This window comes from Oryx dammah, unplaced genomic scaffold (genome assembly GCF_014754425.2).
Source record: "Oryx dammah isolate SB20612 unplaced genomic scaffold, SCBI_Odam_1.1 HiC_scaffold_13, whole genome shotgun sequence".
Lineage (NCBI taxonomy): Eukaryota > Metazoa > Chordata > Mammalia > Artiodactyla > Bovidae > Oryx > Oryx dammah.
In genome coordinates this window covers 17531204-17543693 of record NW_024070197.1, presented here as the reverse complement: position 1 = coordinate 17543693, position 12490 = coordinate 17531204, and the positions used below count along the sequence as shown (strand labels likewise).

Here is a 12490-nt window from a genome sequence, read left to right as displayed (position 1 = left end):
ATAAATGTTTGTGCCTAATAGAATCTATGTTATAAGATCTATAATATAAATCCATAAAATATGTCTTATGATAAAATCTATTTGCTTATTCGAAGCACACAATAATGTTTATGGTAAGATTTGACATCCACATTTCTCACCAAATTACTTTATGGTTGTAATGCCTGGTTTCATTTTATTTACTTCTGTTTTCCAAATATTTTTCTGGATTTTCCTGAGTAATCCATAGGTTTGCCATTCCAGGGACCAGTAACATTCAGGGGTGTGGTCATAGAGTTCTTTCCGCATGAGTGGGAATTTCTCGACTCGCTTCAGAAGAAATTGTATTGCAATGTGATGATGGAGAACTATAGTAACTTGGTCTCACTGGGTATGTTTATTAGCCTCGGTTAGAATCTACTCTGTAGGCTATATGTTTTTTCCACTGTGATTTTTAGGACTGCCTTTCAAGAAACTTGATTAAATTTGTTTTCCCTCTCCCCACTCCCCAAAAGTGATTTGACCTTTTTCACACTGGAAATGGCAACTCTGTCAAAACACTTTCATCTTCTCTGTCCATCAGTGACTTTCACAACTCCCTTGGGTTCTCTTTTTAGTTTCCTCTCTTCCTTAAGGACCAAGGGGCTACTTTAGACTTCTCTTCCTTTGATTATGTAACCATTGTGAAAGGATCCAGGTTTCTTACTCATTTCTGCTCAGAATTGCTGTGGTCCTCAGTTATGTTGTATGATTCAGTTATTGGGACATTAGCTTGATAAAGTAGTCTGAACTGCTCTCATGTAAAGAGCTTCTTTAATGAGAAACACTCAGCTTCAATGACTTGCACAAGGTCATATATGGTTGGGAAGTATCACACACAGGAACTGATGCCAGGCTCTAGATTCTGTGTCTTCCACTATATTATGCTTACTTTCAAAAGTTATGAGGACAAAGGAGTTTAAATTTTTAATAAATAACAAAACAAAAACTGTTACCCTCCCTAACTGATCTCTTATTCTTTAATTCTCTGACTCTTCTCAAAAATCATATTCAATATGATTTCTGCCTTTTGTTTATTACAATTTTAATTTTAATTTTGACTTTTAAAGTTTGTGCCTGTATTCTGTCACATTTCTTTTCTTTGTAAGCAGGCCACTCCATTTCTAAGCCAGACATAATTGTGTTATTGGAAGAAGGAAGAAACCCCTGGATGATTGTGAGAAAAGAAACAAGAAGCTGGAATACAGGTAAGTATGATGAGCAAGCCAGGCAGGGGAAACCACCCGTATAAGCGATTGCCCAGGTGGTCAACACTCAATGAACACATCTCTGAAACATCATTTGGAAAAGCTCACTTCTTAGTGGAGAAAAAGCTTGTGATGTAGAGAAGATATCTTGGCATGAAATATCTAGTGAGCTTTATGTTCACCTGATTAACCACTTGCCATTTTATACTCCTATTTTTGTCTCTAATTTAGTGAGAGTTACCATCCTTCCACAGATGGTACCTTTTTTACCTCTATTTTGGATTCATTTACTTTGCAGATCCTCTTTCATATGTAGAGTTATATATGTGGCCCCGTTGCCTAAAAGTACATCATTCTATATCTAGCAGGTATTTGAGTACCCTGAGCCTGGCACTATGCTTAGCACAGTTAACTCAGTAATACTGAATCAACAGATAATGTTCCTCTAATCATGGACATTGTAACATAGAAAGGATGATGTAAAATACACATGAAAACAAAGTAATAGAAGCAGGTAGAAATACAGCTGAATTAGTGAGGTGTGACTAACAAGATACTACTAGGTCAGTGTGTTAAGAAGAATCAGGTCCTATGAGATTTTGAGTTTCATTATGAAGAAATTAGGATTGTTTTCTAAAAGCGATTAGGGGTCATGTTCTCACATAAGTTTTTATATCATTACCTTTTAAAAAAGATTTCAACCTTTGTATTAATGTTAAGACTTATATACAAATCCAGGTTAAATAAGTAGAATGTGATGAGCTGTTCACTGTCATATCTCTTACTTTTATTTCCTTTTGTTTTAATGTTGTCTTAACACTAACAGGTTGAGTTTATCCTCTTTCTTTCTATTTTGGTATTCTAAAATCATTTTCTCTTTAATTTCTACTTTATTCTTGAGCTCTGTTTGTGAGCTTTGCTATTTCTCTTCATGTTGTTTTCTATTTCTAAGTACTTCCTTTCTTGTACCTCATTATCAAATAGCATAGTGTTAGTCTGGTTTGATGGCACTCATTTGAGTTGTATTTCTCTTGTCTATATGATGGTCATTTAGTCTGTTTTCTCTTCTGCATTCTTGTGTGGGATTTGACTGTAGGCCTTTTTGTCATTCGTTTTTCTCAAGCATGAGGAAAGAGTCATGGTTTAGGACCATGACTTTCATTTCAGTTTCCAGATTTGTGGTTTTAATGCTGTCTCTTCTTTACTTTAAGTGTTTTAGTCATCTTGGCTCTGGAGAAGGAATGGAGCTATGTGGGAGTGCAGCATTTGTATACTATTGTAATTCAGTTGTAATAAATCTGATTTAAACTATTAATAATTAATTATAATCACAAGGGGAAACATAAGAAAATAACTGAAATTTTAAAACTGGGGAAGGAAAAAGTATGAGAATTTAACCGGTATCTAGAAAATATCTATGAAAGAGAAAAGAAACCAATAATGGATAAATAGGGGAATAAAAAGACATAAGATATGTAGAAAAGAATCAGGAGCAAATCAGATGTATATTCTATAAGTAATTTAACTAAATGAAAATGGAGTGAACACTCCAATTAAACACAAAACGTGGCAGAATGGATTTTAAAGAGAAAACTTCTTAGTATATGCTGTTCACCACAAAAATATTTTATAGTCAAAGGCACAAATAAGTAAAATTAAATGATGCAAGCAATCAGAATATTCAAATAGTACAAAGAATGCAGAAGTGGTTCTACTAATTTCAGACAAGATAAACTTTAAAATGAAAGGGTCGGATTATATATATTACACAAACACTAAAGAAAATAGAGTTTAAGGCCAAATGTGGTAGTAGGGAGAAAGAAGAAGGACATTTTATCATAAAAGGGCCAATCTACTGAGAGAATGTAACTGTTATAAATGTATGTTACCTGAGAAACAAGTCCCAAAGTGTATGAAGGAAAAAAGTGATGGAATCAAAGAGTAAAAGTATAGAAAAGTGAACTATAATTGATGGCGACAACAGTAACCTGGTTTTAATAATGAATGAAGGGACTTCTGGTGGTCCAGTGGTTAAGAATCTACTTGCCAGTGCGGGGGATGCAGGTTTGATCCCTGGGTTAGGGCAATAAGATTCCCACATGTTGTGGGGCAACTAAGCCTGAGCCACAACTAGAGAGAAGCACACGTGCTGCATGAAGTTTCTGTGTGCCGCAATTAATCTGACACAGCCAAAAATTAAATAAACAGCATTAAAAAATAATGAATGGAACAACTGGATAGAAAATCACTATGGAGAAAGAATATTTGAACAGTAATATGAACTGAGTAGGCCTAATACAAGTCTGTGGAATACTTCTCTCCAAAATATCAGAATGCACATTCTGCACACAGGGAACATTCTCTTTGATAGTAGAACATGTTTTTTGACCACAGTTGGGTCAAATGAAAAATTCATAACCTTTGGAAAGATCTTTGGGAAATTTAACTGTATGTGGAAGTTAAACAACACAACCCTTAAATAAGCAATGGGTCAGAGAAGAAATGAAAAGAAAATTAGTTTTTTGTGACAGAAGATAATGAACATGCAACATACCAAAATTTATGGGATGCACCAGACTGCAGTAATGTTAAGAGAGAATTTGAAGCTATAAATGTCTATATGAAAGAAGAAGGAAATCTCTAATATTTCTTAACCTACCTAAAGAAACAAGGAAAAGGAGGGTAAAATAAACACGAAGTATGTCAGAGAAAAGAAATAATGATAAGAAGGGAGATAAATGAAATACAGAATAAATACATTAAAAATACAGAAACTTAGTCTGAAAGTTTATTCTTTGAAAGATAAAGAAAAATTGACAAACCTTTGGATTGAGTGGCCAGTAAAAAGAAAAGATACAAATTACTAATATCTGGAATGAAAGGGTACAGTTCTTCCCACTCTAGGAAAGAAAAAGGAATTATCAGGGCAAGTTATGAATGCTGCTGCTGCTGCTAAGTCGCTTCAGTCGTGCCCGACTCTGTGCAACTCCACCAGGCTCCGCCACCCCTGGGATTCTCCAGGCAAGAACACTGGAGTAGGTTGCCATTTCCTTCTCCAATGCATTAAAGTGAAAAGTGAAAGTGAAGTCGCTCAGCGGTGTGCGACTCTTCCCGACTCTTAGCGACCCCATGGACTGCAGCCTACCAGGCTCCTCCATCCATGGGATTTTCCAGGCAAGAGTACTGGAGTGGGTTTCCATTGCCTTCTCTGAAAGTTATGAATAACTGCCAACAAATTAGACTGAAAGATATGTTTCTTTGTTTTCTTTTCAGTATCTTAAGTGATCATTTCCCATAACTTGATATTTGTATAGCCATTCCATCTTCTACATCATGTTCTTGTGTAGAGAAATATCTTTTACCTCTTTTTAACTTTTATATGTTAAAACACCTTTATAATTAAAATAGCACTAATCCAGTCTTTGGTTTTTGGTGGTGGTGTTTTTTTTTTCTTTGGTTGTTAGTTGGTTTTGTTGGTTTTAACAATCTGGATCTTTTTATTGGAGTATTTAGCACATTTATATCCAGTGGTATAGATGTAGTTGAGTTGAGATTTACATCTTGCTATTGTTCCTTATTTCCTCTACTTGTTTTGGCCCATTTTAATTTTTTTTTATAGTTAACATTTATTTTTTAACGTTTAAAAATTTTTTAAATAGTCTTTAGAATATTAAAAATATTCTAATATTTCTAAATATATTCTAATATATATCTAATGAATATATTCTAATATTCTAAATATATTTTAATATTTCATTTTACCTCCACTGTTTATTTATTGAAAATGTGCCTTTGGGTAATGTTTGTTCTAGTCCTTACAGTAGGCATCCTTAACCTATCACAGACTACCTTCAGACAGTATTACATAGTATATGTAAGGCACTTATAATAGAAGCTTACCTGGTAGCTCAGATGGTAAAGCATCTGGCCACAATGCGGGAGACCCAGGTTCAATACCTGGGTTGGGAAGATTCCCTGGAGAAAGAAATGGCAACCCATCCCAGTACTCTTGCCTGGAAAATCCCATGGATGGAGGAGCCTGGTAGGCTGCAGTCCATGGGGTCACAAAGAGTTGGACATGACTGAGAGACTTCACTTTCACTTATAATAGTCCAGTCCAGTTCCATTCTCTTACATAACTTTTATGCTATAGTTGTCATAGTTTTTGGTTAATTCCTGAACAGACAGTGTTGCTTTTGCTCTTCCATCCTCTGTAAACCTTGGGGAGTTGCCTTTACATTGTAACAAGTTACTTCTGGCTGCTCTCTTGGTAGGGTTTTCTCACATTAACATAACCAACATGAAATATTTCTCTGTATTCCTTTTTCTGTAGAATTCTGAGTTAAGCCAGACCACTAGAGATTGGCAAGATAAAAATGAAGCAGAAACCATATTCTTATGTTTGAAATGAATGCAGGCCAGAACATTGTCTTACAGTCATACATTTTTTCACTCAACAACTGGCTACGTTGGCTTGAGTCGAAAGCTGAACCTGTCTTTGCTAGGCCTCCTCTTACAGCTACTATACATCTTGGGACTCATCAAGTCTCTAGCTCCATGAAGAAAGGTGCCAGCTTCTGTAGAATTCCCCCATTGTCAAAGCTGGAGTCTTGGAGAACATGAGATGTCAGTGCAAATTCTAGTTTATCTTCATGGCCTCCAACTGATTTTCTAAAATTCTACTCTAAAGGTGCTTGCTCCCCTCACTTCACATCCAAGCTTCTTGCCCAGCTGTGCACCACACTAAATAACAGTCTCACAGAGAGTGTTTAACCAGCTCCCACTATAATTTACTTAACTAGTTGCCTGAGTAAATCCCTTAGTATTTATCTTTAACTTGTGTTTCTATCTTCAAATCCTGCCTTCAAACTCTAAATGTTTTAATGGTACTATTTTCATAGTTTTGTCCGGTCACATCACTATAAACCTTTGAATGCTTCCCTCTTTTTTGACTTAAGATTTCTAGGCTTGCTCTTCCAGTGCCCTTCTTGAATTGTGTCTTTGTCCAACTATCCTATATTCATACTTTGGAACTGTATATTTAGTCATTACAACATAGGCAGGAAATCTGTTTAGCTTTCTCTTCTATGATCAAATGTGATGAATATGTCTATTCATTAGCATTCAGTTATACCATTATATTGTACTCTTGTAATTTACTTTGTTTGCTTTCTTTGGGGGGTTTTTTGTTTGTTTTGTTTTTTGGCAGCACTGTGTGACTTGTGGGGAATTTTAGTTCCCCGATCAGGGATTGAACCCAAGCCCTCATCGGTGAAAGCACCAAGTCCTAAGCACTGAACTGCCAGGAAATTCTTCTTGAAATTTTAATAAATTCCTTTATATTTTTCATTTTCCTCTTTTAATTTTCATTATTTCTTTTTATAATTTTTTATTAGTTTGGGCTTCAGAGAGTAAAGAATCTGCTTAGACAGTAAAGAATCTGCCTGCAATGCAGCAGACCCAAGTTCGATCGCTGGGTCAGGAAGATCTCCTGGAGAAGGGAATGGCTACCCACTCCAGTTCTTGCCTAGAGCATGCCATGGACAGAGGAACTTGGTAGGCCACAGTCCAAGAGGTCACAAAGAGTTGGACACAACTGGGTGACTAACACTGTCGATATTTTACTTTGTGATATTTCTAAGTACCAGCTCTTCAGTTTATTAGTTAATGCTATTTTGTTTCCCAATTCATCACAATCTGTTTTTATCTTTAAGTTTCCAATAGTTTACTATTTATTTCCTAAATATTGGATCCTACATTATTTGTTGATTCTAAAATATTTTTCTTCCTTCTTTCCTTCCTCCCTCCCTCTCTTCTTTTCTTTTTCTTTTTCTTTTCTTTTTTTTTTTTGCCACACTGCATGACTTACAGGATTCCAGTTCCCCAACCAAGGACTGAACCCAGACCATGGTATCCTAACCACTAAGCCACCAGGGAACTCCCCAAATTTTTCTTTCATTTTTATTGAAATAAATACTTAAGTCTCTGAATTCCCTCAATGTTGTAATGAATGGCCATGATTATGAAAAGCAGTTATTTTTTTTCTATAGGGATTTGATAGGATTAAAAATTTTTATTTATTTTTGGCTGGGCTGTGTCTTCGTTGCTGCCCATGGACTTTCTCTAGTTTCAGTGAGTGGGGGCTGCTGTTTAGTTGTAGTGCATGTGCTTCTCATTGTAAGTTTCTCTTGTCGCAGAACGTGGGCTCTAGAGTACAAGCTCAGTAGTTGTGGTGCGCGGGCTTGGTTGCCCTGAAGCATGTGGAATCTTATCAGACCAGGGATCAACCCTGCATTGGCAGGTAGATTCTTAACCTCTGGACCACCTCTTAACCTCTGGACCACCAGGGAAATCCTGGTAGAATTTTTCCATTTCAGTTTTTAAATTTCCATATTGTCCTAGTATTTATTATGTAGAGGACATTTCCGTTTCTACATGGAAGGGCTTATTTTTTTTAAAACGTTATTAATATCTTTTGTTCCTGTATTCTGGAAGTGTATAGATTATTTCAGTTTTGTACACAAAACAGAATATAGTTACAAGATGATACTTTTTGTCTTGGGTCATGTAATTTGGCACTCATGATTTTGTTCAAGCTATCACTTTGTATAAAATATAGACTATTATCCTGCAGTCCCCTTGTTCCAGTTCTTTTTCTTGTAGTTCTTGCTATTGACAACGTTATATAATTCAGGTCCACCTGTTTTGCTCCCAAGAGTCAGCATTCTATTAAAGTGGTGTTTATACCTGGTGCATGTCTGAAAACTCGTTGACATACTCTTCTGGGGACGAGAAGAATGGTTGGCCTGGGTTAAAAGGGAAAGCTGGACCAGACCTTGACAAAGATAGGAAGGAATGAAATGGATAAAATGGGTTGGTGATGTGAAATCTCAAGAGGAGTTAAGTAAATAACAGCTCAGAATCATCTGAAAAGAAGACATGGCTGTGCATAAGAGGGAATGAACTACAGTGGAGGAGACATTTGTGACTTTTAGGACATCATAATTGCAGAATATCAGATACAGAATGTTACCAGGCATAGATATTCATCTTTTCTTATTTATACATTTGTATATACCTACATTTAATGTGGGAGTGGTGTGTTAGAGCTAGGCAGTAATGTCATGGCAGGGCCAACTATATGCATCTCTTCCTAACTCTGTGTTCACTGAATTATATTAATACATTGATATTGGCCATAGTAGGAGTATTAACACTAGAAACACTGGTAAACACTACAAAATAGAGGTGTCTGTGTAGAGCTGATTGTTTAACCAGTACTTCACTCCATAAAACCATTGTTTTTTGAGCTGTCCTTTCAGTATTTCAAATTTTACAACTGTTCTCTCACCCATCTTTACTGGGGAAGATTTTAAAATTTCTATTAATTATTCTATAGAACATTACCTTTTTCTTACCATGGAATGACAATATTTTTGTTGGTTCATTTATTTTTTAGATTTGGATTCAAGTTATAAAATAACCAGTGATAGAAAAACGTTTGTATTTGGGAAACATTCATCTCTTTTTCTGCATCAGATCATTCATGGTGGTGAGAAACTCTATGGAGAATGTGGGAAAGCTTTTTGTTGTGCTTCAAACCTTGCTCAACATGAAAGAGTTCATTATGGTGAGAAATCCTGTATATGTAAGGAATGTGGCAAGGCCTTAAGTGATGCTTGCACTCAGATTGCATCATAGAATTTGTAGTGGTGCAAAACCCTTTGTATGTGTCAAATGTGGGAACTCTTTTATGTACATTTCAAACTTTAAACCACACCTGAGAATTCATACTGGTAAGAAGAAGCTACGAATGGAAGAAATGTGGGAAGGTCTTTAGAGGGTGTGAGAGACTTACTCAACATCATAGTATTCATACTAATGAGAAATCTTATAAATGTAACATGTATGGTAATTCTTTTAGTGTCAGTTCAGCCCTTCACAGAGGATTCATACTGGTGAGAAACCCTGCTAATGTAAGGAATATGGGAAGGCATTTCACACTGCCTCATACCTTGTTATATGGGAGAGAATTCATACTGGTGAAAACACATTTTGTGTGTCAGAAATGTCACAAAGCTTTTAGTTACAGCTATCAACTTACTGTGCTTTATGGAGTTCACAGTGATGAGAGACCTTACGAATGTAAGGAACGTGGGAAGACCTTTGGTCTGCGTGGAAGACTCATCAGGCATCAAACTACTCATTGTTGTAAGAAACCCTTTGAATATTACAAAGCAAGAAGGCTTTTACATGAATTGCAAGCCTCAAAAACATCAGAATATTCATGTTGTGAGAAACCCAATGAATGCGGGAAGACGCTTTTATAATTACTTTCTGTAGCTTCTTTTCAGTTGATACAGTGCCTACATTCTCTGTACTTTTAATGTTACCCAATCTCCTCATTAGCATCTTTAATGAATTCCATGTATGTGATGGTAATAAAAGGATGACTTATTGAAATTGTCCTTCAGTTCGTCCCATTAATGAAGAAACTCCTGGACTTAGCAACAGACCAGGAAATATCCACTACACTTAGTCATGTTAAACAAAAAAGAAAACAAAATCCGAACTCTCTGTTTCAGTTTTCTAATGTAATGAGAATGGAATAGTAACCATAAGTGGTGGAACTAACAGATTTCCATGATTAGGAAGAGTGAGGACTTTGTGCTCCCTCACAATAAGTTGAGATTGTCCATTCATATTGAGGAAAGAGCATATCTCAAATGGAAGCAAGATGGTTAGGTTGTGAGGTCTTGAGAAGTAGATCTGAGCCGTGACCAAACTGGTGGCCTGTGTGCTTGAAATTCTGACTAAGTTGTTGAATTTTGAGAGGCAGCCTCCTACCCTTGCTATATTCACAAATCCTAACATGGGGCACAATTAGGGGAGAAAAAAAATAAGAGGAGAACCTGGGCAAATTAATACTCAGTCATCATCACACACACACCAGGAGGCTCATTTTAAAATTTGACAGTATTAACTTAAAATTGAATGATATTTTTAAATACTGGAGTGGATAGCCATTCCATTCTCCAGGGAATCTTCCCAACCCAGAAATCAAAGCCAGTCTCCTGCATTGCAGGCAGATTCTTTACCATCTGAGCCACCAGGGAAGTCCTTAACTGTGAAAAGAAAGTGATGTTTTTGAATTATGATACATTTGTGGACTGCGAATAGTTTATTTACTTTGGGGGAAATACAGCCACATCTAGTGAAGCTGGATACATACACCATTCTTTTGGTAAGTTCCAAAAATGGAAACAAACCACGTTGATTATTAATCTTTTCTATTTTGTATAACTTTATTTTTTAAAGCAGTTTAAGTTTTAGAACACATTTGAGAGGGAGGTACAGAGATTTCCCATATGCTCACTGCCCCATACATGCATAGGTGCTCCGTTATCAGCATCCCTCACTAGAATGGCATATATTTTACCAAGGATGAACCTAAACTGACTCATCATGATCACCTAAAGTCCATAGCTTACCCTAGGGTTCACTGTTGGTAAGGCACATTCTGTTGATCTGAATAAATGTGTACATACAATACCAAAGTTTAATGTGTGTGTGTGTGTGTAGATACACAAATACAATATACAGAGGATACTCACTGCCTTCAAAATCCTTTGTGCTTCCCCTATTTATCTGTCTCCTCCCTTGGCAACCACTAATTTTTTTATTGTGTCCATGGTTTTTCCTTTTCCAGAAGGCCTCACAGTTGGAATTGTTACAGTATATGGCTTTTAAAACTTGGATTCTTTGATTTAGCAATATGCCTTTAAGGTTCCTATGTGTCTTTTTATGATGTAACAGATCGTTTCTACTTGTCTGTGCTAAGTCGCTTCAGTTGTATCCAAGTCTTTGCAAACCCATGGACTGTAGCCCGCCAGGCTCCCCTCTCCATGAGATTCTCCAGGCAAGAATACTGGAGTGGGTTGCCATGCCCTTCTCCAGAGATCTTTCTGACCCAGGGATTGGATCCACATCTCTTATATCTCCTGCATTGGCAGGTGGGTTCTTTACCATCAGCACCACCTGGGAAGCCCCATTTCTACTTAGTGCTGTATAATATTCCATTATCTGGATATTTTACAGTATATTTACCATTCACCTACTGAAGGATATCTTGGTTGCTTCCAAGTTCGGGCAGTTAGGATTAAAGCATGTATTCACGTGCACAGTTTTGTGTTTTCAACTACTTTGAGTAAATACGAAGGAGTACAATTGCTGGACTGTATGTGAAGAATATGTTTAGTTTTGTAAGAAACCTCAAACTGTCTTCCAAAATAGTTGTAGCATTTTCTATTCCCATTAGCACTGAATGAGAGTTCCTGGTGCTCCACTTCCTCACCAGCTTTTGATGTTTTCAGTATTTTGGAATTTGACCATTATAGTAAGTGTGTAGTACTATTTCCATATTTTAATTTGTAATTCCCTAATGACTTACGATGGGTGTCCCTGGTGGCTCAGTAGTAAAGAATCTGCCTGCCAATGTAGGAGACATGGGTTTGATCCTTGGGTCAGGAAGATCCCCTGGAGGAGAAAATTGCAACCCACTCCAGTATTCTTGCCTGGAAAATCCTATGGACAGAGGAGCCTGGCAGGCTACATAGTCCATGAGGTCACAAAAGAATTGGATATGACTTAACTACTAAACAACAACAAATGACATATTATGGTAAACATGCTTATTTGCCATCTGTACATCTTTGGTAAGGTTTCCAGGTGTTGTGCCCATTTTTAATCCATTTATTTCTTTTCTTTATAACTGAGATAGAATTAACATATACCATTTTATCAGTTTCAAGTGTACAGCATAATGATTCAATTCTTTTATACAGTGTGAAACAATCAGCACCATAAGTCTAGTTAACATGGATCATTGTTCATAGTTAACAATTTTTTGTTTCCTTGTGATGAGAACTTTTAAGATCTCTCTCTTAGAAGCAGACTGCCAGGACTCCAAGATGGCGTCAGTTTTACCACTGAAGAAAAAGAAACTCCTGGATGTCAAATTAAGGGAGCTGCCAAGCTGGATACTAATGCGAGATTTCATCCCTAAAGGCATTGCTGGAGCGTTTCAAAGAGGTCAGAGCCTTATGTGTAAATAAAAGCTAGTCTCTGGGTCTTCAGGTCTCTTTTTGCCCTGAATGAGTTTGGCCAGTAAAAGCTTTCTTAGACTAGTAAGTTATGTGGAGAAGGACAGGGTGAAATTGTTATCTCCTGAACTTCCATGTTTGATGGCTCCTATCCAAGGCTGG

At 36.6% G+C, this 12490-nt stretch overlaps 1 long non-coding RNA gene across 1 annotated transcript; it reads left to right on the top strand.

Moving 5' to 3' along the window:
• The first annotated feature begins 285 nt into the window (after positions 1-285).
• Positions 286-9662, top strand: LOC120872621. The gene is made up of 3 exons (XR_005723291.1): positions 286-370; positions 1131-1226; positions 8686-9662. It is a non-coding gene; the product is annotated as an uncharacterized LOC120872621 (long non-coding RNA).
• The last annotated feature ends 2828 nt before the right edge of the window (positions 9663-12490 follow it).